Source organism: Prinia subflava, chromosome 14, assembly GCF_021018805.1.
Source record: "Prinia subflava isolate CZ2003 ecotype Zambia chromosome 14, Cam_Psub_1.2, whole genome shotgun sequence".
Lineage (NCBI taxonomy): Eukaryota > Metazoa > Chordata > Aves > Passeriformes > Cisticolidae > Prinia > Prinia subflava.
In genome coordinates, this window is record NC_086260.1 from 3,704,682 (window position 1) to 3,731,956 (window position 27,275).

Below are 27,275 nucleotides of genomic sequence, written 5' to 3' on the forward strand. Positions count from 1 at the left end.
GATGGATGTTGAGATACCTGTGCATAGGCTGTATTTCGAGCAAATTGGGACAGAAAAAAAAAATTGATTACTATTGGTAACTTAATTTTCTGCAATCTAAAGAGCCCCAAAGAGAAACCTACTTCAAAAGCTCTTTGTTTCCTCCTTTTTTGTTTTTTTAACAAAGGCCATATTCTAGCTGTATTTCAGTGGTCTCCGGTTTCAGCCACTTTCTTTGATACCGATTTGTGTGAAAGCAGTTGTCAGACAGAAGGAAATGATAAAATCTACGAATTAAGGCAGAGGATGAGAAGGGCAGTGGGTAGCATGAAATGGAGAAGTGCTGGGATGTAACGAGCATTCCTGCAAGAAAATCCCGGTTCCTGTGCTTGTAACGGGCCAGGTTGGTGATGTTTGGCAAATTTAATGGATTGGGGTGGGTGGCTGATAAAAACAAAGAAGATTTTAGGGAAAAGCAGGATCTGGTGACTACAGTAGTGCATGTTTATTTTTAGAGCTCGATTGCTTTTGAGTTGCTAGCATTAGAAAAACTTCTTAGCTCGCATTATACTGCAAATTTCTTTAATTTATTTTTAAAGTGGAAATTTTGCAAGCTGACGTTTTGCAGCATGCGTAGTGCGCGTTTGGCTGACAGCATTGTCTGGCAAAAGAAATAACCAAATTATTATTCAGTCATGGGTTTTTAACAGCCGCAAAGCAAGTGGATGTTAACTAAATGATGCAATTTATTCCCTTCCTGCTTATTGCCAGCTTGCCTATTACAGAGAGACTGCCAGCTTTAAATAAGTGGTACCCAGATGGTAGTCGCATGACGCCCACTTGGTTACGGAGCCTAAGCAGGGAATAACTCGGCAGCCACTACAAGCTGTGGGTCAATTGAGGGGGAATGCCTGTTGCTTCACAGTTTTGCATATGTAAATCTGTTAATGTTATGTCAGTATTGTGCGGTCTAAACACAAGCACTGCCTTTCTCTGGGGCCCAGATGAACTTGGATCGCCGCCCAGTTAATGAGGAGCGGGCGTGCGGAGCGGCGCTCCGAGGCAGCGCCTGCCGCTCCCCGCTCCCGGCGCGGCCGGGATGCTCCGCTCCAGCGGCGGAGCAAACAAACACCTCCTCTATTTTTAACCCCGCCACGGAAGAGGGCTGGCTCGGCACGGCTCGGCTTGGCCCTGCCGCTGCTCCTCGCTCTGGCTGCCGCACTCCAGCGCTCGCTTTCCTCGGCTGCAGATGTGTTGCAGCCGCCTCCGAGGAGTCGTGAACTGTGGCGTCTGCGCCCTTTCGCAGCCAACATCTGCCTGCTGCAAGCGGCATGGAAACAATCCTGCGGAGAGCGCTCAAGTTTGGCCGCAGACAATCACTTTATATTAATTGCAGCGAGATAGTTACTGTACGAGGCAGGTTTGAAGCCAGTCCTCCTCCCTTCTTCCCCCCAACCCCGCCTTTTTTATTATTGTTTTAAAAGCAGTAGTTAAAATTGTTTGACATGGGAATGCTTTTTTATTGTTGATCATTTCTGGTTCTGAAAAGTTTATTACAATGGGTGAAAACAACAACCAAAAAAAGCCATAAAAAGCTGGGGCTGTAATATGCTTATAGGCTAAAAAAGTACCAATAGCGTTGATTTAACCAAAGAAAATGTTCCTGGAGGTATTGTAAATTTTATGTGCCAGATGAAAAGCATTAAGTGTGTTATTTTTCACGAAGGAAAAACATTCTGATTTTTAACCATTTTGTAAATTATATTAATGCTGTAATATGGGCCTGTTCCAGGAGTGCTCGCCCCATGAGAGGTTCCCGTGGGGCGTGGGTTGGGGGCCCTGCCTGGAGCAGGGCTGGGTACAGGGACTGGCCAGGCAGAAATCTTGTCTTTTTGGGCAAAACACTCTGTCTTTGTTTGCTTTTGGGTTTTTTTTTTCCCCTCCTCTTTTTTTGGAAGTTGCAAGCGAGCATTTTAAATGCAGCAAGAGTAAAATTTAGGGAGAAAATAAGCCGCTTTGGAATGTAGCGGAAAGCTGAGATGCTTCAGTATTTTATCTTTATTTTGCTAATTATTTGTCATGGAGATCGGAGTTGATTCCCTGAGATTTCTTTTAAGCCTCTTAAGATTAATTTTTTTTTGGCTAATGGTAATTTTCCTCCGCTTGATGCTCCCCAGCTAGAGCGTTACTGCTTAGCAGCACGGCTGGGGGAATAAGCTCAAGGTTCAGAACGTGGACTAGCAAAGGGAAAAAGTGATGAGGAAAACCAGAGGGCCTGGAAGAGCTGTAGGGATTGCGTGGAGGGTTTAAAATTTGGGGCGAGTCTGTCATCCCCATCGCTTGGGCTGGAACGGGAATTTGAACAGCAATTGTGCTTTTTGATGGAAAATTAGTTAGCAGTTGTTGAAAAGCCCGTAGCAAATCCTTACACAATAAAGGTAAATCAAGCTCAGCATTGGTTTATATGTGATTTTTTTTCAGTTCCCTATATTAATGTGAGAGCTATAGCTTCCCCTACTGAAAACTTAATTAGGCAAACAGAATGCTATGTTAGCAGACACTTACAAACCCAATGTGCTCACGACTAGATTCAAATAAGTTAATAAGAGTTATATTAGGTGTTTCTAATGGTACTCTCCATTTTTTAAAATAAATGCTGTCTTTGGTAATAAGCCACCCACACCTTTTTGGGTAATGGTTTAATTGAAAGGCTTGATTGTGTCCATTGAGTCGCAGAGGATCCCTTCTGCTGTGTGCTGTGATAATGCAGGTCTCTTTGAACCCTTTTTATTTGGGTGCCTGATGTAAAGCCCCCTTAGGAAAAAACTGGGATGAGGGAAGGAAACAATCTGTTGTGGAGTACACGCAGAAGAGCCAGCAGACAGGAGCAGAACAAATCTGCAGAGTTAGTGTGGGTGTAGGGGTGCGTGCGTGTTTGTGTGTAATGTATTTAAAATGCCAATAGCTTATGCCTTTTGAAGGCTCCAAATCATAGCTGTCATATTAGCTATACCATTTCCAAAATTAATGCCAGGAACAGACTGATACTGATTGTTCAAAAAAAGCATCATTATTCTGTGACACTTTTTTGGGGGCTTTTGACATGCCCGCTTAAAACAGGTGTGTTTCCATGCAGTGTTCCTCAAAAATTGTTGGCTGAAAGGATTTTGATTCCAAATTGAAGGTATTCTCTTAATTTTTTTCCCTCCAAGAAGACAGAATGGAAGAGGGAGCAAGCCTTCTTACTTTTCTACTGATTTCAGCAAAAACATTTTTAGACAAAGGGCATTAGTGTGAAGCCTGCAAATTTAAATTTGCTGTCAGAAATTTAAGACCTTGTTATTTTTTGACTGTTGCTACACCATGTCCTCCACATCTTTGTGCTTCTGTCTCAACGTGGGAATGGGAAAAGGTTGCTATGTTAAGAGAGTGCTGGAGGATTTAAATATAATGCTTGTGAAATGCTGAGGTCATCTAATGTAGGGCGTTTTGCTAATAAAGAGGATCAATGTCTTCAGTCTGCTTCAACATGACCTCTCTGTTGGTGTGATGCAGTGGGTCTGAGGTGTTTCTGAGCAGTATTTTTTACCATTGTAGCAGAACATGCCTGGTTTTGAGATACCAAGCAGAACTGCCCCTGGTTGCTGACTTAAAAACATTTATTGAACGCCATTAAAGCACCATTTTTTTGTTACGGTGTTCATACAGATCACATCCACCTTAAAATTTATTTTATGCTAATATTAACATGTGGCCAGTAAAACTGTGTCTGTGTGGGGTATGGCAACCTTTATTTGGCAAAGAGAGCAGAGCCTGGTTGCCTGATAAGGATAATCTTGCCAGAAAAAAAAAAACTACAGAAAGAGGCAAGAGTGCACAAAAGTGCTGTCAGTTTGTCAGCATTTTACACAAACCTTCAGTGCTAAGAAGTGCTCAGAGCACAGCTTGAGAGGTTCTTTCTGATGGTTTGGGGGATTCCCTCAGAGGAGATCAGATAAGATAGCAAGTGGAGGATTCTGGTGGAAAAGTGGTTTGGAATTGCAAATCAGTGGTTTGCCCATAAGTGCTTTGGGTTGGCTGTGGTGTCTTCTGATCATATATATATTTCTTTTTTTTTTCCCTCCAAAGATCTTGAGTATTTTTTCACCCATCTTTGAGCTCTCTCAGAAGGGTCCTGATTTTCAAAGGCTGGTGATGGCTGCTCACTCCAGAGCTCTGCAGGCTGATGTGAAATCTCTGCTTGTTCTCTCGAGGCTCCTGATCTCGGTCTCTGATAGAGCTCCTCACTTTCAACTGCTTTAGCATAATTCAGTGCTTTCTTGAACGTTGTAGGAGGTTGAATAAATATGGTTTCTGCAGTATGTATGTATACATAGATCTATGTATGTATATATAAAGCGAGGAAACTTGGACATGCTGGGTGTTAAGCAACACGCCAAAAGCAACAGGAGGAACCAGTGTCAGAACAGGACTGAAATTTATCTGTTGCTCACTGGTGATCCCACAGCTGGGCAGGATCCAGCTGAGCTCACTGGGATGTGGTGACTGTTCTCTCTCATCCCACACAATGTACTTATATTGTAAAATATATATTCAAATATTTAGGAAGTTGAACCTTCTTCCTGTAAGGACTGGAGGATGGTAGCTCTTGGATCAAGCCCTCTAAACCTTGGGCATTTCTTTGCGGATGTGAAAGTAAAGCCTTCACCTAGGAGGGAAAAAATAGATTTTACAAGTTCAGTAACTGTACCAACACCTGGCTGCACAGAGAGGTAAGTGGGGATGAGGGTTTTGTTGTTCTTTTTGCTCAGCTTGGAAGAAGCAGGAGCAGAGGGGCTGTGTGGCACAGGGCTGTGTCATTCCCCCTTGGTGGCACAGGTGATGCCAGGCACAGACAGGTCCCATCTGCCTGGGCTCCGAGGGACTGCCTGCCCTGAGGACACAGCAAAGGGTGGTGAACCTGCAAAAAATGCCCTGATTTGCTCAGGTCTGTGAGAGCCTTTCTGACCATTCTGGCATGCTGACATCTTCAGCTTGTCTTGGACTTGCAGCCCCTGCTCTGCTCTGCTGTGTCCTTGCACCTTCGCTGCTCTGCTCTCAGGGAAGGCATTGTTTGAGCAGAGTTTGGGCTGTGCCTTCTGCCCCACGTAAGAGCAGAGTGGTTTTACAGACAGCACCAGCATCCAGCTGCTCTGCTTGTCCTGCATCCCCAAAACACCTCCCACGCCCACTGTCCTTTTTCTAGTGGCTTAAAACCTTTGGTTTTGTTTCATCTGTGAGGCAGTCGAGCTATCTCCAATCTCAAGACTGAAGATACTGTTGGCATAACACAAGTATAATTACTGTGAGTATAATCAACAAGGATTACTGGATTGATTTCCCTCTCCTCTTTCTTTCTTCAGGTGTTTAAAAAACCCCAAACTTGCATAAGAGTACATAACTTGGTAGAGTTCCCCGTTGCTGGAGGCACTTTCTGAGCTGGAGCTCAGCTTCCCCTGGAAGATGTAGGATCTTGTAGGATCAGTCAGTCTGGGTTGTGGGCACGGCGTTGCCAAGCCATGGGCACGATTTCAAGGGAAGGCTGGCGTGGATCAGGGTGTCCTGTCCACCAAGGTGTGTGTGCTGTGCTGGCTGGGAGCTGCTGCAGCCCTTGGGATGGGGAGAAGGGCAGGGAGCAGAGGGAGGAACAGAGATTGTGATCTGGGGCTTGGGAGAGGGTTCTCTTCAATCCTCCCTCAGTTCTGACTTCAGTTAAAAGCTGAAGAAGGTTTGGTCTCCTTGGTGATTTGGGTGAGGGTGGAAATGGCTTTAATCTTTTTGGCTGGAGTCTCAAATGAAGGTACAACCTTCTTACTGCACCTGGCAAAGAAACTTGTTTCTTACAGGTGTAGCTTTGGGTTTTGTCCTGCCTTCTCTTGCAAATGAGCATCCCTTTTTTCTTTTCCTTTACCATACAGAAGCTTCCTTTGGAAATCCTCGTTGCCATCCAGGCACCTGCATTTCAAGCCTCTATCATGCAGATTCATTTTTCTCTTTAGGCATGTGCCATGCTGACAGGCCTCAGGCTAGAACATGCTTTTTATCTGTGAATGCTTTCTCTTGTGCTTTCACTTGGAGTAGGTGATGCTTTGAGGTGAAGATGGGGGGCTGTGTCATGCTGATGGGAGCCAAGACCTGGGCTGCTGCCCCGCTTTGGAAGTCAGATTGTTCCAGACTTGTGACTTGGATTCAGGAGTACTAAAAGGTTCACATGCCATGAATGAAAGGAGGGGAGGCGTGGAGTCAGAAAAGGCCTGCTTGAAGAGAGACTTCAGAGTTTAATTTCTGTGTTTGCTTTCATTTATTGAAATGTTCTGAATCTCAAGAGAAAGGTTGAATTTGGGAGGTGGTGTCCTCATAAATCTAACTTTTTTTTTAGTGCTGGACTAATACATGAACAGAGGTCCTGAACATCACAGGAATCCAGATGAGGAGCCTAAAATTCACAGGTTATGCATGCATGGAGGTTGTGTGAGAAGTTTTTTTTGAGAGATGCAGTCTTTTTATTGAATTCTTACGGCACAGGCTGTAAGTCTTGCCATCTCCTGGACTGCCCCAGGAGCATGTTCATTAACTTCCACCATCTTCTGCATTAGCATTGGCTTCTGTGCTCCATTTAGATTTTCTTTAGAGCATTACATAAACAACTATCATGTAAATACAGGCATTTGTAATGGTGGTTTTAAATTAAAAAGACTTTTGGATTCATGCAAGTAGACACATGCTTGCACAAAATAACTTTTGGCTTTCCCCTAACACTTTTCAGAATAATTTAAAGGAAGAAAAGATTTGCAAACAGTTGTAAAAGAGCCATAAAAAACTGTCAAATACCAGACCTTCAGCTAATTGTAAACTGTTTTTCTCTTGGAAGTCGTACAACATTGATCTCATAGTTGCTTCATTAAGAAGGTGCTTCTCTGTAGCACAGGAGCTGCTTGCCTAGGTAGCCATGAGCAAAAATAGCAAGAGATGTTGGGCTTCTGCTATGAATGCCCAGTATAAACGAGAATAGCTCCAGGCAACTGAAGTATTCTGTACCAAAAAGGAAGGCAAGTGTTGCAGGGAGCTGAACAGGAAAAAAGCTGCAGAGCTGAAAGCTGCTTTTCTCTGCTCCCAACTGCTTCACCCTAGAAAAGGCACAGCATCTGCAGCCCTTTGCGGGCAGGATGGCAGAGGTGGGGTGTGTTTTGGAAGGATGCACTGGCACAAGAGGATGCAGCTCTGGGTGATGAGCGTGGCAGCACTTGCAGGCTTCCTCTCTGACTGACTGTCCTTATGGAGCATGGTGTAATTTTCAATTTTCAAAGGAAGATGTGAAAAAAAAAAAAAAAAAAGAAATCTTTCCTGGACAGAGAATTGGCTGACATCCCCAGCCAGCTGGTTAGTTGTATGTATTTATTTTTTTCAGTATACCAAGGAAGACAAGCATTCATGGTCAGCTTTATCTGTTTGTGATTGAAAAAAAAAAAAGAAAAAGTCAATAGTCCATTTGACTAGATTGGTGGAAAAACTTTTATCTGAACTCAGCCCTAATTCTACAGCTGGGCAGTGTTTTGCTTGAAGAACGTGCCTAGCTCTTGGAATTGTATCCTTCCAATGCTGCAAACTGGAGTGTCTGCTTCAGGGAAATATTAATAGCAACCCACTGGGTCTCATCCCGAGTGTGTTCACTCTCAGTCTCTCTCCTTTAACCAGTTTCTAAAGCTCTATCATTAAATCTCTTTAAGAAGGGAAATTCTTGCCTTTGTGTGTTGGCTGAGCTGATGAATGGTCGCCTGTTATCTGCTGGGCCCATGACTGAGTCAGGCTGTCAGAGACACAGAGCTGGAGTCAAAGGGACTTTATTTCAGGCTCCTCTACCTCCTCTGGCTTAGCCATGCAGTGGATTCTCTTCCCATCTGTTCCTGAAGCAGAAATCTCCTGTTTGACAAGAGGGGAGGACTGGGGATTTTATCTGACCCAGCCATTTCCTTCTTGATTTCCTTCCCCTGCAGCAATCCTGTGCGGATCCTTCACCTCCAGCCATGGGTTCAGGACATGGCCTCCTTTGCAGTGATTTTTCCAGTTGCTAAACAAGGGGAGGCAAACAGATGTGTCCCTGCTCACCCCTGGTGAATTGGGACATCACCCACATGTCACCCCTTTGTGCCCAGTTGCTTGAGTTCCAAGTCTGCACTGGCAGATGAATATCTTGGTTTGCAGGTGTTGATTTGCTACTCAGGAGGTTAAAATCATGTGGGTTTTTCTCCAAAAGTGTCAGCTTTTCTCTGAAAAACCCTCATGTGAGTTGACTGACAGCAGGGCTGTGCTTACAGAGCCCAGCTGGGTGCAGTCCTCAGCGCAGGGTGCGTGGATGTGACTGTTCAGACCAGTTTCAGTACATGATATTTATTGGGCAGTGCAGCTGAAGCATGCAGGCAGGGTGGTGTTCTCCCCTACCCCAGAAGTAACTCCAGGTAGGGAGTGGGTTTCCAAACTTTGATCAGGGTTGTTTTGCTGATTGTTTCATTTTTACTAAGTGCTGAATTCCTGGCCAAGAGATGGTCCAGGGGAGAGGATGGGGTGGACAGGAGGCGGCATGCAGAAAAAGATCAGGGAATAGTCCAGCACTTAGTAATTCAAGAAGAAATTCCTGGATATAGAAATGAAACAACAGCAAATAGAAAAAAGAATAGAGCCCTGAAAATCATCCTTGTGCCCAGCCTCATAGCAGGTGCCTGTGCAATGGTGTGGTGCTCTGAGGCACTGCTGTCCTTGCTGGCTTAGGTGTGACTTCTCCAATTCTTTCACCATCCTCATCAGCAGCACGTCAGAGGCATTGAACCACCCCACAGATTCTGGCCTGGCTGACTGCAATAACTCTCAGCTTTGTGTTTTATATGTATGGTATGCTGAAGTGGTTTGGAGAGCATTAGGAAGTAGGAAGGGACTACAAACTGCACGGCGTGGTCAAGGGAGCCCTGGTGAGTGATTCCCCCATGACTCCGAGGTGGTGAGACCTGTTGGTGTTCCCTGCTTTATGTCTCACCATCCTGCCCTTCCCTGACTCAACTGCTGCTCACAGTGAGTTCTCTTGTATCTTCTTGCCTCATCTTTTTTTTTTTTAAATAATGTGTATCTTTATTTCCAAAGCTTTCTCCATTGTGAGAACCACTGGGGGTGTGGCTGCAAAGCACCACTCTTGACTTCAGACTGCTTTTGCATCCCTTCATGGCTTTGTTCTGCCTTGCAGAGACAAAGTTTTTCTCAGTTTTGCTCCTTTTTAACCACCTTCCTGTATCCCAGAGTCATCAGTACCTCTTCAGTGCATCATGCCACAAAGCTCAAACAGTCCCTGTCTGCTGGTAGCACTTCTGTTTCCCAGTTACAACCCTGTCAGGTATCAAGGGGCTTGTCTTAGAGAATACATCTTATTTTTGGGCTCTCATCTCCAATGTGCTTTTGTAGCAGCCAGCAGCACTGTCTGCCAGTGGACAGGGCACTGGGGTCTGGCACACATTGTCCCCTGCAGGGTAGGAGGAGAACATGAGATCCCTATCCTAGAGCTGGGCAAGCAGAGGGACAGAGAGCGTGCAGCTGGGCAGAAAATCCATGGAAAAGAGGAAAACCAAGCATGAGCCTCCTGATGGAATCTCCAGCTGGTGGCTGAACTCCAGAGTTGGTTTTTTCCCCACAGTGACAGCTTTAGTTGGTCTCCAGAAACTGCCACAATATGAATATTCAGTGGCAGTGAAACATGTACAGTATGGTAAACCAGAGTGAGGCTCTTGAGGGCTTGATGAACTTTGTGACAGCATTACTCTGTTGTAGGGCCACAACTGATGCAGGAATTGATTTCTCAGCTCAGGCTTCACCGTTTGATCAGAGTTCATCCTGGTTTGCTTTTCATAATAGCATTATTACACCTCGCTGGCAGCAGGGCAAGGGAGAAGCAACCGTGCAGCTTTTCATTCCTTGTGTGCTCCTGTGCAGTAATCAGCAGTGGTGAACACCAGCCTGACAAGCTTGGATTTTTGTATATCTGAAATGTTATCAGCTGACTATCATATTATTAACATCAATGTAAAGGAATTTTCCAACAGCTACAGGATGAAGTCCCAAAGTGTTTCAATATTAAAAGGAGGGAAAAGGAGCAAAGCCATGCTGCAGTAGCAAGAATACAAAAAGATGCATCTTTAAACTTTTCTTTTTCTCCTGATCTACTTTCTGTATGACTCATGAGCCGGGCTCTAAAATGGCCTCCAAACATGCATGCATAATTTTGCACATCCCAGTGTCTGCTTATGCAGTGCTCTTAAATATCCCGAGGCGCTGGCTTTGCTGCTGGGGCGGAGCAGGGAAGGGGCAAAGGAGCTCATCCCCAGAAGGGCCCAAATTTGGGTTAGCATCCCTTCCCTGATGGCCTTACCCAGCCTTCCACGTGCTCTGGTCAGCCACCAGCATCTGTGCAACCTGTTCCACTCCACAGGTTTATGCTGGGCTTGTGAGCTCGGAAAATATGTCTATTTTTTAGTGGTTTGTATTGGGTTTTTTTTGTCTTTTGAGGTATTTTGGTCCTCTTCTCTCATGTGAAAGGCATAGCCATAGCAAGAAGACAGGGGCTTTATGAGTACACTCTGAGTATATTCCAAGAGCTAACTGGACAAGGGAGGTCTGAGGGAGAGCCAAGCTTTGGAAAAAGTCACCTATGAAGCTTTAGAAATGGGGCAGTGAGCACCTTTGGGTGATAACATTGCTTTTTTTGTTTTTTTACTAATATGTCAGTGGGTCCTGCCACCTCTGCTCACAGAATCCATAAATAAGTAGGTTAAAATGAAATCCACTTACCTTTTTGTCCTTTTTCTTTCAATGATTCCTGATGGAAACCCTTTTAAGGCAGTCGTCTTATCAGCGCTGCTCATTTTTGTAAAATAATTAGGAGCTCTTAAATGGCTCATGGGTGTCGGAACAGGGTTTTCACCCTCAGGAGGGGATGTACAAACTGTTTTCAGCCGAGGTAATAGAGGCCAGTTAACAGTCAGTCAAGGGTGGCTCTTTCAACAGTTTATGATAATAAACCCCAATTTTAGGGGCTGTGTGCAGGTGACATCCCCATTTCTGAAGGTGGCCTGTGTGTGCAGTGATGCTCCACACGTGTTTCAGTGCTGCTGTTGGCTGGGGTAGGGTGAGCATACCTGACATAGCACAAGGGTGTTGATTTGATTAAAATCTGCCTCTATTGTCTGGCAGAAGCCCTGAAGCCCCCTTTTACCCTTTCTGCTTGCAGAAAGAAGTGCAATTTTCATTCAGCATAGATGTTTCCCTATCATCCCTGGAGCTAATTTTTTTTTTCCTGCAGCAGTTTTGGTGAAATTATGTATCACTTGTGATAATTCATTTTAAAAATTCCTGAGCTGTGTGGCGTACTTTCATGAAAATTCATTTAGATAAAATTAGATATTATTGTTTAATGAGGTGGCATTTCAATTTAGACCTTGCATCATGCATATACCAAGAGTTTTTTATGGAATAGTTAGGTTCATTTGAGTAATAAAGGCTGAATCATGGGGGCTTTAATTCTTAATCGCTGTGAGGATTGTTATCTGTGGGATGTGAGCTGTCTTAGTGGTATTCAATCAAGTGTCCACTTAGCCGTGACCAGAAGTAATTGCTCCCAAGTGGGTTGCACAATGACCTGTTAATACTTGCTTTGACCCTCTGACCTTGTCTGCCCCATTGTTTAGGATTTTATAGCGAGCGAGTCTGCATTTCTGTGGGGTCAAGTAGATATCTGAGGTCAAACATTTTCTGATTACTCCACAGTGTACACTGTAAGTCTGTGGAGTTGTTGCATAGCAATTGTCACCGCGCCGGAGCAGGACGCGCGGGGTTGGGAAATTGTCTTCCTGAATGCATGTAAACAGTTTAATATTTTACTGAAAGAAGTTCATCTTGTAAATTAGGTATGAATAATACATTTGTAATTACTACTCATGTCTTTAAACACTTGTGTCTTAATTGGCTTGGGTATTTTTTTAATGTATTTGCGTTTTGTCTGGGAAGTTAATTGTAACTTGCAGAGATGGCAGGCGAGTTGCGTAGACTGGGAATGGCTTCGTCCTGCATCCCTTTGGCACCTGGGCTTGTGTCAGTGCTTTTGGATGAGCTGAAGTGGGGATTGCTTCATCTCTGCCTCGGACTGCTGCCACACACTATTTTATGTGCCTCTCACAGCCTTCCAGAATTAGTTTGACCTAATTGTTGATGTCTGTGACCCGTGGCCAGCTGGGATGTCCTGTATTAATTTATTGGCCATATTTAAATGTTGCTGGAAGCGTGGTCATATTGTACTCTCATTTGCAAGGGGACACTGGCCGTGTTGTGGAGCTGAAATGTGGTGTTTTCTTTGCAGTGTATCTGGCACAAACAAAGCCTTGGTATTGTTTGTAGCACTACTCCCTCTTTTCATGTCGTGTTTCCTGAGTTCAGTAGCCAAAACACTTCTGCACACCCTTCAGCCTCGTGGGTCAGCTTTGCTCTGCACTGACTTATGTGCCCGTCCCTCTGCTCCATCCTAGCACAAATATTTTGATCGTCGCTCCCTGAGCAGGGCTGGTGGGATGACACAAAGCAGTTGGATCAGGATGCAGTTTGGGGACAAAGACAGCTAGCATTCCTCTGAGAGAGGCAGACTATAGGCAACTGAGTAAGCAAGAAGCGAGTGCTAGAGACAAAATTATATAGCATATGTGGGGGAGAAAAACAAAACAGTGACTCTGTTTCCACTGCCAGAATATTTCAAAACAAACAAACAAGAGCGCGCAGCGAAGCACGCCTTGCAGTGATGGGAACCTGTGGGTTTTCCTCATTGTGCCTGAGGCTGTGAGTGGATCTGCTCCTGCCAGAATGCTCTGGAGAGTCTGGACTGTCCCTGCTCCCATTCTCACTTAATGTTGCTTCAGTGGATGGAGCCATCTCTTGTCCTGGGGCCTGCAAAGATCCCTGGTAAGTGGGAGCAGGAGAGGAGAGCTTCAGCCTCCATCCCTCGGAGCCAGTAGGGCGGGGAGGCTGTGGGGGTCAGTGCTGAATAGGTGTGAACATGGTCAGTTCTTACCAGGTGTGTTTTAGGACTGATGGTTATGAAAAAGGTGCATCAGGACAAGAACAAGCAGCATCAGGTTGTGTGGGGAAGCGTAATTCAGATATTACAAAAAGTTTCTGCCCTGAAAGAATGGTCAGGCACTGAACAGTCTGCCTGGAGAGATGGTACAGTCACCATCCCTGGAAGTGCTCAGAAAATGTGTGGATGTAGTGCTTGGGGACATGGATTCGTGGTGAACATGGCAAAGCTGGGTTAATGGTTGGGTGCTGGGTCCCGTGCTGGGAGGAGCTCGCTTTTGGGAGAAAGATCTTGTGCCCAATCCAGAATAAACAGAATATTTCTTAACTTTTAAAAAGAATGCAAGCAGATGCCATGGAAATGAAAGATCCCATTTAACACAGATACTGCAACCTTGATCTTGGTTTTTTTGTTTGTGTTTTTTTTTTTTAATGTGGGATAACATCTGAGATGTTACAGAGGGTTTTGGGGAAGCCTGCATTTCCCACATGCTTGGGTCTGTGCACTGCCTTTGTAGGTGGTGTGTGGTTTGTGTCAATCGTCAGTCAGGTGCTAATGGTGATAGAGCTGCATTCAGCCTCTGAACCCAACGCTGAGCACATTGATCTCTGCAAGCACATTTATACAAGCTGGGGGAGCTGCAGGCTTGTAGCCACAGTCTTCAGCCATCTCTAGAGTTCCTTTCTGTAGCTCAGGCAAAGGCAGAATTCCACTTCAGCCTCAGACATTGCTGTGATGAGCCCTTCCTTTGCCGTGATATCAATTTAGGTATTTCATCTTTTCCCCTGCAGACTAAGCAGCAGCACAGATTGGCTGTTATAATTAATTTCGTGCAGCAAGCAAGAGCTGAATGTTCCAGCATCTCTGATTTTCATTTCGGTTGAAGGGGGCATTCCTCATACCTGTGACTCTTCCAGTTGCAATCATGTCTATGAAAATATGACACTTCTCATGAGGCTGGGGCTGGGTTTGGAGATGAAAGTTTAGGGGATCAGTGTAGCATCCTTTTTGGATGCAGATTGGAGCAGCTGTTGATCCAAGTGAACAAAAGGATTAAAAAAAAGCTACGAAAGTTGCTGGGGCATTTTTGTACCACTTTGAGCTTTTCCTGTTAGGACTGGTTGTGTCTTTTTGCTTTTCTGAATCCACTATCAAGACTGCATCACAGGAAAGTGAAACTCCTGTGTCAGCCCAGCCATGTCCTCACGTGATCACGGTGCTGTGTGTCTCCTTTCTTTAGTCTGTGTTTTGAAAAGGGTTTTGCTATTAAAGCTCTGTACCTGCTAGCCTGGTCTTGGGGTGCCTTGCAGAGCTGCTCCTGCCAAGCACTGAACAGCCCTAAGAGTTGTCAAAACTTTAAATGAGAAGCAGCGGCGCTCAGCACCTTCCAGGATAGAGCAATTTGAAAAAACAGAAAAGAAACTACCCCGCACAACAAAAAAACATGAGATGTAGTTATGCAAATTATGACCTTTAAATGCATTTTATATTTGGATTGAAGTTGCTAACGCATTCTTTCCAAGTTCTGTCTTTTCAGTGCAGTTCTGCTTCAGGTGCTTCTCCTTTGTATTGGTGCTGCGGAGGGAGCGCGGGACATGGCTGGGGAAAGCAGCCACCGTGCCCTGGGATGGGCAGTGCTCAGCCAGAGAGGAGCCTAAAGAGGTGGATTTTAATTTCTCTGGAGGGTCTGAGCACATTAACTAGATGGCAGATTCCTCATTATCTAGATGGATTAAAATTGGTATCATGGCTGATGCCTATCCTGACTAATACGTGTAAGTAACAGCTCGCTCTACTAGAGCTATTGGATGTGGCTTGGGTGGAGGAGAGGAATTGGCTTCTGCGGAGGATATTTGCAAAAAGTCACATTTCCACCATATGTTAGCAGGAGTCTCTTTGGATGCAGGTTTTGGATGGAGTCCTCTGTTGCTGTAATCTGGTTTGTCCTTTTTCTACCACTAGTTCTGAATCATACCAACTACTTGGACTCTTCTCTGTGTTTCCTGAAGGACAGTGGGAACATTTCTGCTGGCTCAGCTGCCTTTCGCCTCTTACTTCATCTTGATGAAGAAGTAAGGTCTGGAGCACTGAAGGAGAAATTTTGTGTCAGTGAGGAGCGAGAAGGGCTGCACAAAAAAAAAAATCAAAAATAAAAAGGAAATCCTGCCAAATTTAAAAAAAAGAAAAGAAGAAGGAAGGCACCATGAACCTCATCAATCCTGATTTAGGTCTGGCTTGTGACAAATCATTATGTAGGAAGGGAGATATCCCTTTAATTTTTAATAGCTTTGCCGTGAAGTTTTATTAGGCAATAATCTGGATCCTGAGTGGATAAAAGATAAGTGTGAGGGCCAAGTAATTCCTTCCCCTCCTGTGCAGCTGGGAGAGAGGGGTCATGGTGAGCCGGCTGCCTCCTGAAGCTCAGAGCAGCATCCCTCTGTGTGCCACAGGCTCCCCGAGTGCTTCCAAATGGATGTTTACAACATAAATATGTTCAGGATGTGGGTAGCGAGAGAAGTGTGGGAATAGACGCGAAGGTGCATGGGAGTGGGGATGCGAAGGGGGAGGTGTGAAGAGAGCCAGGAGAGTGTGATGCACATTTTGCAGATAACTTCTCTTCGGGTACCTCCTTCCAGAGCCTGGGTGTGGACTGGCTGCTCCTACCAGCGTGTCCTGGGGCTTTCTGTTGGCTGCAGGGACATTCTCTCCCCCGTCTCCGCTCACGTCACCAGCCCCGTGCTTCCAGAACAGTTTATTTCCAGGGACCAGCGGCTGATAATGAGCGCAGATTGGTCAAGTAGCTTAATTTGTAGTTTGGTGGTTGGTGGTTGACGTTCCTCGCCGTATTTCCCAGGCTCTGAATGCAATAGACACTTCACTGGCACTTAATAAAGCAGTGCAGGGCACTCCTCGATAATACAATCCGTATGCCAGCCCGCCTGCTAAGCCCAGGAGTCCCTCAGGCAGTAGCAGACAACTCCACTTGGCGTTGCTGCTTGTTTTACTCCTGTCTCAGATGACTAGGCAGCATTTCGGGGATTTTAAGGCAGCGTGTTATTGCAGTATCTGGGATGAAATTACCACTTACAGATGTAGAGGTGACAGTCTGACTCCCTTTGGCTCGGGTGACTCGGGCAGGCTGGTGGTGTGGGGTACCTTCACTGCACTGTGGCAACCACCAGAAATGAGCATCTGGCCCTCTCTTGTCATTTTTCCCCCTTCATTTTTTGAACATCTGCTCGCCTGATTGTTTTCTGGTTTTGTTATTTCTTGTTCTTTTTTTTTTTTTTCTTTCCTTTTCTGTGGCTCTTTTAATTTGTGGTGAATGTGTATTTAATGTAAGTAAGATGTTAGCTTCTGTCTAGTTTTTCAGCGAGCATTCCAGTAATTACTGGAGTACCTTTGAATGCTACAGCTGCTATTTCTAAGTTAGGGAATCACATTTTCTGAGCATTTATAACTGAACTCACATGGGTAAAACTTGGCATTCAGATTGCCGTCCCACATATCTTATTTTGTCTTGATCCTTTAAGTTAGTGTATCAGCTTTGTATTTGATTAAAATGGTAAAAATGGCTTCTTGCTGCTTTGGGTGGGCTTGTAGTGGTGTTGTTTTATGAAACTGTTTCAATTTTTTAAAATGCTGTTGGTTTGGGCCCTAAAAATCCTTTTTTTAATTTTTTTTATTTTGACTACTGCTGTAGGCTGGTGTCTCTTTTCTTTTTTTCTTTTTATTCCTTCTCTCTTTGTCCTCCTTAGCCCTTATTAGTATGAATCAGTCACTATTATTTTAATATTACTTGGCTTTTTTATACTGCGTCTCTAAGGAACTTCTTGGAGCGTGGTTTGATCCTTTCTGCTGATGTCAGGCAATCTCTTCATGCCAAGGGATGTTGGCTAAGGCCAGGCCAGGCTTCCCCCCCGTGCCCTCGGTGCTGTGAACTCAGTTTTTCCAAGTGCTGCTGGAGAGCTGTGAGCCGAGTTCCTGTTGATTTTAGAAGATTTACAAAACAACCACCACGGTTTTAAATTCAGCTTATTTCTTCACCCCAAATAGATGTGTTCTGTCCATAGGGTTGGGAGGATGCCCCTGGGTTGCACTGGTGGCAGTGCTTTGCTTTGCATTGTTGGAATGCTGGGTGGATTTGAGGATGTCCCAGTGCTGTGTCACAGCTCCAGCCCAGCAGCTGCTCTGGCTCTCTCTCTTTTTCTCTCCCTTTCTTCCTTTTCAAGCTGTGATGTCTGGTCCAGAGGAAATAGGATTTTTGCATTTTTTTCTGCTCAGAAAGTATTGAGGGGTTTTTTTTTCTGGTTTTAGAGGGTTTTTTTGTTGGTTTGTGGGAGTTTTTTTGTGTTGTTCTTGTTTTTGAAACTGTTTTATGCAGCTTACAAGTTGAAATGTAACAAGGGGGAAAAAAAAAAGCCCAAAGGAAGAGATCTGAAGTTTGACCTCCAAATATACTTAGTAGATGTGGTGGAAGTTACAGAGCTTTTCCTTGGAGAAAATAAGGTATAATGTGTGGTTTGTTTCTGTGGGCAAGTGTGCCAAATGTAGGGCAGATGAGTTAACAATAAAACCTTAAGTGATTGATCTGGTATAGCTAAGGACTTAAATTATATTATTTAGTAACACAAATTTTGTGAAAAGATCTCAGTCTTAGAATAAAAGTCTGAGATTACAGCTGGACTTAATTAACTACTAGTATTAATTTATACCATTGATATCAGCAATAGTTTATTCCCATTTTAATATTTGAGCTGCTTAACTCTGCTGCTAAACGTCCCTTTTATTAGACAAGTAAAATGATGTTTCATGTGTAGTTATGTTTTGATTACATACATTCAGGATAGAAACATATACAAACTTGGAGGATAGATGGTGGAGTTCAGTTTGAGCTGTGGTTTTATTTGCATGTTACTGTAAGTTGGTATTTATAGGCCCTGCAGTTCTTGGTGCTCCCTGCTTCTGCCATGGGAGGTAGATTCACATGCATGAGCCTGGAGGAACATTCATTTCTTTCCCAGGATCAATGAGGTCAGGAAAAGTTGTGCCCATGTATAAAAAACTGTTTTAAGTGGCTGTTCTAAATTGGAATAAATCTGTGTCCCACCAGTTAAGCTTTGAATGCACAGCTGATACCGCTCGCTATTTTAAACAAGCAGCGTAATAAACACAAAAAATAAAATATTTCAGAGAAAATACTTGGAGAATGGAGACATTATTTTAGACATTAGATTAGCCTGTTTCACAGGGATTTAAAAAGCATTATTGCCACCCTGGGTACAGTGGAATAGAGATGAAGCAGCATCAGGGAATGACTGTTCTGTGAGGTGTCTGCAGGATGCTCACAAGCCAAAAATGATCCAAAATGCCCACAGGGCCCGTGGGTGCGTGGTGGGGTGAGTCCCCCTGCCCCAGGACCTGCGGGGAGAGCATCCAGACAGGGCTGTGGACTTTGGCTCAGGGGCGCTCTCCCAATCCCTGAAACTCGGGGAATTCATAACTTTGGAATTCAGCGGATTTGCGCAGCTCCGTGCATCCGTGCCAGCGCCCGCCGGCTCCCTGCCGTCCTCACCCCGAGCATCCCGGGCTGCACATCCCGTGATTAACTCACGGGTTTGGACCCTAAACATCTTATCAGCAGCCCTGGGAAGGTGAAGTCAATCATGGCTGGGAGAAATGGCAGTGCTGGGTGAGCCCAGGCCGGGCTGGGGCGGCTGCTCTGTGGTTTGTTGTGTCTGGTTTGGTTCCTACTTTTCGAGTTGCAGTTGCTTTTGGTCATTCGAAGCTTATTTTCCTAGTCTGGCCAAGCCAGCAGGATCCCCGTGCACTGCAGGGGAACATAAAACATCAGCCTTTAAGCTGGAGTGCTCAGTAGATAAGGATTTTAAGACTCTTGCATCATGTGCTGTGTCTTATGGGCTTACTTAGTATACTCCATTTGATTTAATTTAGATATTGAATAAGGAGAAACACTTTAAAAGCCAGAAAAAAGTACTGCACGTTGTAGCGCCTCTCCTTTCCCCATTGCCTTAAAGACAGATGGCCAGGAGGGCCAGCTTAGGCTGTGATTACATTTATTTAATTGTAGGCAGTAATAGGGTGTTTTCAAACTGCTTAAAAATGACATTACGCCTTATCTGTGAAGTGTTTCAAAAAGCCAGCAAGAATTCCTTGGGCTTTTGTTTTCTTCTTTTCCGTGACTAAACGTAAAGAGTAAGTTTTCAACCTTTTCAAGGACTGGGAAATGTGCAAAAATAGTGGATTATTTCAATAGTGTGCATGGGGGAGAGCATGAAAGTCAGTGGGTGGCTCTGCCAGTGGTCTTCCCCTCCATTTCCCATCCCATAAATACAAACTGTAGCCGAGTTGCTGCAAATGTTGCCTGAGCACTGCTGGGTAGCCATTTATCCTGTTAAATGGTTTGGTTTGCTGCGTGTTTGTGTTGGCAGGATTACTGGGGAAGGCTGGGGAGCGGGAGGTGCTGTTGGATGGTGTTCCCAGGAAATTGGGTGACCCTCTGGATGGGGTTGGCTGTGCTGCCTGAGGGGTTGGACGTGGTGGCCGTGCTGGTGTCACCACCCTGCAGGAAGCTGTGACGAGGGGCTGCTGTCTGTGCACAATACAGATCAGCAGAATAGCAAACCTGCCACAGAACATTTTAGTGCAGCAGTGAGCGGGGAGCTGGCAGGAGAAGTGAAATATTTGCAAGTCGTAAAGGAGGCGGGTTTGGGAGTTCTGAGGTGGGATTGGGATTGTTTGCAAAGATCTCTCGGTTGGCCAAGATGCTTGTGCTGGATTTCATCACTGTAACAAGCTTGTCTTTCACTAAACACCACAAAAAAAGCCTTTGGATTATAACAGATTTGCATTTATTATTCTATATAGCATATATTTATATAATACGTTCTTGCATTTATTTATATATATATAGAAAACTTTGCATTTGAGACTATTAGTTGTTGCATGAATCTGCACCACCCTGCAGTAATCACGGCTGCATGTTCTCTCTCAGTCAGTGAGAGCCTGGAGGATCTTCAGAGTGGGTGAAAATTATCCCAGACATAGGTTTAAAAAAAGAAAGGGGGGGGAAAAAAAAGGGCAAAAGAAAAACAGGCCTCCCAAAAACTGTGGTGGAACCTGGTATTAGCAAATGCTTCTAGGAAGTTTGACTGAGAGCCATATGGCAATGTGGGGAGTATTATCCATCGCTCCAGAAGTTGGTCTCTGAATCAGCCTATTGACTTCAACAGCACTTAATCATGTGTTTGAGTTCTTCTTTGAAAAGGCTTGCATTCCTGAATCATGTCCTCCGATTTTAACCACTAGACGGTACTTTGTTGTGTGGTAGCAGACAAGTTCAGTCATATTTCTGTGACTAAGTTTGCAAGTTGTGACTGCATCACTAGTGAGGTATGCTGATGAATATTCCCCTTCTTATCAGAATCCAAACATTTGCTGCTGTTCCTGAATTTTAGGGTGAGACTCAGCCACTTCTGGGAAGGAGTTGGTGGGATGCTGTGGGATACTCTGAATGTTCATCTGTACCGTCGTGGATGCTGTGCTGGAAACAAACAGAGGCAAAACCAGTGATCTCAAATTACTGCCTTGAGTTCTGCTTTCAAAATCCCTGAGTGTTGGTGGTGATCAAGCCCATAAAATAACCCGAGAGCTAGTCATGCGGGTCCAAATTTGGATTGCATTTGGATGCCTCAGATGCAGCTCTGCTGTGTCAGGGGTGATTTGGACCCTGGTGGAAGAAGAAGTGGGTTTTGTGTGTCCTTTTGGGATGTACTGATTGGTGTCCATGGCATGCACAGGTGGCCCCTGCACAGGTGGAGGTGCCAGGTGCCACCCGTGGGCTATGAGGAGCCAGGTCTGGGTGCCCGCAGGTCCCGTGGGCTCTGTTCACAACTCCACAGAGCAGAACTGCAGGGAGGTTTATTCCCCTTCCTGCTGCAGCACTTCCTGGGGATTCCTGCTCTACTCTGTCCTTTATTAAAAGGAAACTCAGGGCAAACCTCTGTGCCACTACCTGGCTTGGCAAAAATCCCTGTCCCAGCCCTCTCCTGGTGAGGGGGTGCACGGGCTTCGCTTTCATCCCTAAGATTCATTATATTTCAGCAGAATTTTTTGTCTCACCTTTCTGTGTTTTTACAGCTAAAGCAGTTTTTACTTCCCAACTTTCAACATCTGGAATTCGGTTTCAGTTTATTAAAAAAAAAAAAAATTCATAATCCGCAGTCTGGATGAAACACCGATGCCTTTGTATTTGTCCGCAATTTTTAGTTTCAATTTTGTATCCTTGGTAAATGCCAGAAGTCCCAAGTCATCCTGTGTTCAGTAGCTGCTGTTCCTTAGGCTTAAACCATTTTTTATTTTTTTTAAATTTTTTTTTCCTGTTAGACACTTTTCTAATTGGGGATAATACCAAAATGATTAATCAAATTAAGCATGAGGACAAAGTAGCTGGTGCACAAAGCTGTGTATTGCTGCTGGGTTCAGCAGCGAGGTTCCCTTCCTGTAGCTGCAGTTCCTTAATGGCCTCTTAGGCTCTGTTTTGTTTTTTTTTTTTTTTAATAAGGTGCTGTGTAGATCCCATTGACTTCAGTTGTTGATTGGGATGCCTGACAGCCGGGAAATTAAGCTCCTTCTTTGTGACCGAGTTGAAGGCCAGATTTTCGAGGATTTTCGAATACTTAGCACCCGTAATTGGTGTAAGATTTTTTTTTAAAAAAAAATATATATACATATACATATATATTTTTTTGGGGGGGGGGGGAAGTTCACTTCTCCTTTGGACATATAAATAAGGGTGATAGATTATACTTGTAGCAACTGGTGCTGCTGGGATATAATGAAGTTTCTTTAGCACAACCTGACTAATGAGCTGCTTACTTCACTGTCCCAGTAAGTTTTGTTCCTCTGCATTTCTGCCTTGTTTGCGGATGCTGAGCATTCCTGTATATTCTGCTCCTGGAGGAGAAACTTCCTTGCTTCAGCTGCGTTTTTCTGTGTTTTCTATAGTGATTGTGAGGGACAAGGAGGGGGGAAGAATGAGTTGAGTACATGAGACAACTGTTGGAAAAAAAGGGGGACATGCAAAATCAAGTGTTCTACTTGCGTAATCTGTTTAACACCGCGAGCCTCGGAGCCTTGTGGGACACGGGAATAAAAGGAACATCTGTGCAGGCCACATGGCATGCTCCAGAGGAGCCCTCCATCCCAGGCAGCTCTGCTCTATTTGCAAATAAAAGCTCCAACCAACATCAAAAAGTTGAGGTGGATCCCAGCTGAAAGGGGAGAACAAATGTTACCACTCGGCGCAATGAGGTTCCCCTTGCAAGCAGACTTTGGTCTTTTTAGGGATGCTTTGGACATGTGTTTCTAATGCAGTTTATTTAAAGGGGGGGAAAGGAGGAAAAAGGAAAAAGGTTACTTATTTTGGAGAAAAAATTGTCTGTATTGAAAATTATAGCTGATTGTCTCAAGCTGCAATCAAAATATATTAGGTAGAAATAAGAATAAGGATGTTAGGAGGTTTTTTTGGGAGAGTGTATTTTGTTTGATTGGGGTTTTTTTTGTTTGTTTCTTTTTTCTTTTTTTTTAAATCTTTTTTTTTCCCACCTGGATGTAGACATCCTGAGATCCCAAGGCTTCTCTGTCTGATCTTCCTCCCTTTATTTTGCTGCTGGTTCTGGTGGCTGATAAACAGCTCCATGGTTAGGCAGAGCCCTGGGGAGCTCCTCTGGCCTCACTCCCCCAGGACACTCGCCAGAGAGGAGGATAAACAAGCCAGCAGTACATTTTATTTCCATTTGGAACCTGTTAGAGTGCAAGGACACATCCAGTTTGGTACTTTGGGTTTTTCTAGACAGGCTGTATTGTTTTTAACAGAGTCATGTATCAGCAAGCCTGGTAATCTGTACCAAGAAGGCACGTATTTTTTAATATGTAAATAGGAAAGGATGGTGTTTCATCTTTATTCCAATGTACCCAGGGTGGCAATAAAGCTTTTTAAATCCCTGTGAAACAGATTGTATATGGCAAAATTAATGTCTCAACTCTCCAAGTATTTTCTCTAAAATATTTGAATTTTTGCGTTTATTATGCCGCTTGTTTAAAATAGCGAGCGATATCAGCCGTGCATTCAAAGCTTAATTGGTGGAACACAGATTTATTCTAATTTAAAACAGTCACTTAAAAACAGTTTTGTATATATGTATACATGGGCACAACTTTTCCTACAGTTGTCTGGTTTGGAGCAGTCTCTTAGGCACTGATGTACGAGTTGAACCTGTTTTCTTTTGTGCAACATGGCTTGGAGAAATCATTAGCTAAAACAGGGTTCTGTAGCTGCAGTGCAGTCAGTAAACAGCCTGACACGAGTCATGCATGAGATGACTGAAGTCCTGCCTTTGATCAGGCCTGGATTGTGCCAGGTACAGTCCCGAGGTGTCGATGCATGTGTGGATGTGCTCATGTCTTGGTGAAAGCTGCTTTAATGAAAATTTGGCCAAGTAGCAAAGTAACCTGTCCATCAGCGATTGCCACAGCAGGATGATGATGGAAGGAACTGCAGCCATGTGCTCATCCATGTCACCCTCCCCAGGCAGGGCATGGCATCTAGAGATGCTTTGGATGGCTTTCCTTCTTTTTCAGTCACATTTGCCATTTGTCTTGATTTCCCCAGCCCCTTTCTGACTTGTCCCATTCCTCGCCATCATTTTGTAAGGACTCTTCCTCTGCCTCCTGCTTTCTCCTTTAACCTGGGCTCTGTTCTGATGCCCTGTGTGATATTGGGGGATGTTTTGCAGCTTTGGGGAGGTTGGTGCAGTTCACCTGGCCAGGTCTGTGTAGCAGTCCCCGACTCGCTCCGGTGGAGCACGGGAATTTCAGATACTTGTTTTGCAGCAGCTTGCTCTTTTCTCCCACTGCACCTCTTCTCATTCCCCTGTTCACACAGGGCTGCCTCTGCTGCCTGTCAGGTGTGTCCTGCCCTTTGCAGAGCTCCCTCACACCCGGGCAGCCCTTGGCAAGGGTGGCATTTCCAGCCTGTGCCATCCAGGCACTGCTGGCTGTGGTGCTGTTCCTGTACGGTGTAAACTCCTGACAGCTCTTCAGTGCATCAGGTGCTGCAGCCAGTTTTGCAGCATAATGTAGGAAATGATGCTCTGGGTTCCTTCAAAAGCCCCAGGAGCAGCTGGACCCCAGAGTGGAGATGCAGAGACAGGGAAAGGTGAGGGACCTCATGCTGTTGAGATGAAGTCCACAGTGATCTGCCCGATCGTCTGAGCTGTGTACCTCTGCCTCTGTGATTTAAATAGTGAAATATTAAAACTTGTCTTTCAAATCTGCTCAATATTACGAAGATTAATTTTTGTTGGGGGCAGATTAATAGGTTTCCTATTCTGATTAATACAGTGATAATAAAAACGTTGTGATTGCTGGAATTAATGAAGCCCAGATTCCTGTTTCAAGGTTTGATTGACTTTGTACTTCAGTTGTGCTAAAGCTGCTGCATCTCATTGCCCCTTATCGAGCTGTAGCCTTCAAAAAATCCGTATGGGAGCAGGGCAGTGCTCCTGCAGGTGTGTGTTAGAGGGCTGTATTGGAGGCTCTGTCAAAAAATGTTTTGGAGAGGAAGGTTTGCCAAAAATTGATCAAGGGTTTTGCTCATGTTGCAGCAGTATTAGAGTCCCTGTATCTTTAACTGAGCATGCTATTTTTGTGAAGGTTGTAGAAGAGGAGTGGCCAGCCCAAATGTGTGGGCACATCATTAAAAGCTTCAATTTGTCAATGCCAGATCGAACTCGAGTGTGTGGGTAGATCATTAAAGGCTTGAGTTTATCAGAACCGATCTATAATCTGTTCCTCCCGCTCCTCCACCCTTCCCCCCAGCAGGATGGGTTGTTTCTCCAGGTTCTCTAGCTCTGAGGTCCATGGAAGTGCCTGAGCTGCCTGTGTGCCCCTGGGCTCCCTCCTGGCAGGCAGCTGCTGTCCCTGGAGCAATCTGGCTCTAAGTGAAATGATCCAGGGGGTTTGGAGGCCACCAGTGGGGCAAGCCCCAGAGTTAATGCCGTGAGAACTCGTGTCTTTGGGAGCTCTGTGCTCCCAGTAATCCAAGGGATTCCAAGGATGCAGGTGGGGCTGGGTGCAGAAGGTACGTGGTGATCATGTAGGCTTTGTTCCCTTGGGAAACCTGGCTGAAGAAATGCTTTGTGGAGTGAGGTCAGTTTTTGATGGTGTAAGAAGCATCCATTTTTCCAGGTGCACTGTCAGAGTTCAGGCCAAGCTGGATGGAATGGCTTTGCCTCCTCCCTGTACTGTTTGCTGTTCCTTGGAGCTCTCTCAGCTTCCAAATCTGCTTGTTGGCACAATGGTGCCAAGTTATTCCTTGTGTTGAGGGAGGATGTGAGGAGTGATCTGCAGGTGAGGACAGTGCTTTGTGCACTGTAGCCCTCATCTTCTGCAGACCATGTATATTATTTAGACAATCCTTTTGCTTCAAAAGTCTCCAACATTAATGTTTTTGAGCAAGCACGAGCTAAAATGAGCCTCAATTCCTCATCTTCTAAAGAGGGCTAATGATACTTTCCTGCCCTACAGATGTATCATGGATAAAGGTTAGTTGAATACGGTGGTGCAGCAGGTCAGCTGGAGAAATCTTGTCCCAACATATGTAGATGCAGCTTTCTGTTCAGCCACAAACCCATCTGCATATCTGTCATCAGGCACAGCAATAAAGCAAGCCTTGGATGTGTGTCTCTGACACTGCTCCATTGCATCTCTCAAGTGCTCTGCCCCTCATGAATAAAATACAACCAATGCAAGATGCAGGTCACTTTTGGTTTGCAGGTATTTCAGAGTCTCTGAGAAAGAAGTAATTTTTAGCATAAATGCTGTTTAAAAACCCCTTTTGGATCTATTTTTATTGTGTAGCACAGTTTTGTAATAGGGTCACATAATCCCTATATTTAGATTTCTGAACCCTTGTGATCTTTGAGCCGTTGCACATTCAGCAAAGAACGGGAGAAAGCCCCAGGGCCAGAGAAGTACCTGGATTTTGTCTTACAAAATTTCATGCAGTTGTTGCTGAGACAGATGTTCCTCAGGAAGACTGCAGTAGACTGCCAAAATAATTAACTTAGTGAAATTAATTTGGGGATGGCAGTACCTGCCCCTGTCAGAGTGCTGGTGGATGTGGGAAGGCTGGGAACAGCCACTGCCTTGGGGATGCTGTTGAGGGTGAGGACTGAGGAATGAAGGGCTCAGAAGCACCACAGGTGATTTTTGCTTTCGTACTTTTTCTTCTTCAAGTTTTTCAAGATGTTTTCCTCCATTGCAAAGTTTGCTTTGTCCCCTGGGGTTTGACTGCAGAGGTCCTGGGAGCAGAGGCTCTCCCAGGTGTTGGTGCATCCATTAGGGCAGAGTGTGCCCTTCCCAAATTTGGGCAGGCACCAGAGCTGCTGTTTAAATCCCATGTGGTTTCATAGCTGTGATGCACAACAGCCCTGGGAACACCTCTGGTTGTATTTCTGAGTATGAATTGTTACTCAGTGCAGGTTCTTTATCAGTGAAGATATTATACATCTTAGTTTAAAATACCCTTATTAGTAAAATGGATGTTTCATTTGTACAGGGAGCAGCTTCCTCTGAGCTAAGCTTAAGTTCAATCTGTGTTACTAATAGCTGGGGAAAAAAACATACTAATTGGTGTTTCTTAACTGATGTTTGCAAATTTTGCCTTTCCACCCTGAACATCAAATAGTTTTTATATGTTTTTCCTTATCTCAGAGGAAAGATTAATGCTAACAAGAGATTGTACAATTTATTAAGGTTTTATCAGGATTCAGTGAGTGAAGACAGAGAGTAAATAGTTCAGAAACTCAGAGAGTGTTATATTTTGATAATGCAAAGTAGGTTAAAGTATCTGGATTTTGTGCTCTGTGCAGTGTTTTCAGGCAGAATGTGGATTTGGATGGTGACACATTTTGGTATTTAGAAGGAACATAAGCTCTCCTGTCGGAGGAGCACGTTGCAAATGTAAAATAAGCATTTGTCTCTAAAAACCTTTCTTAATATTGTAAGTTTGGGTTTTATTTAAAGCCAAATAGAGTCTGCTATGTGATAGTTTGATACATCGACATGCTTCTGT

At 44.5% G+C, this 27,275-nt stretch overlaps 1 protein-coding gene across 5 annotated transcripts in view; it reads left to right on the top strand.

Moving 5' to 3' along the window:
• The window catches only part of FOXP1 (forkhead box P1), a 379,483-nt gene that overhangs the window by 17,270 nt on the left and 334,938 nt on the right, over nt 1-27,275 (top strand). The gene's annotated exons all lie outside the window — the stretch shown is intronic.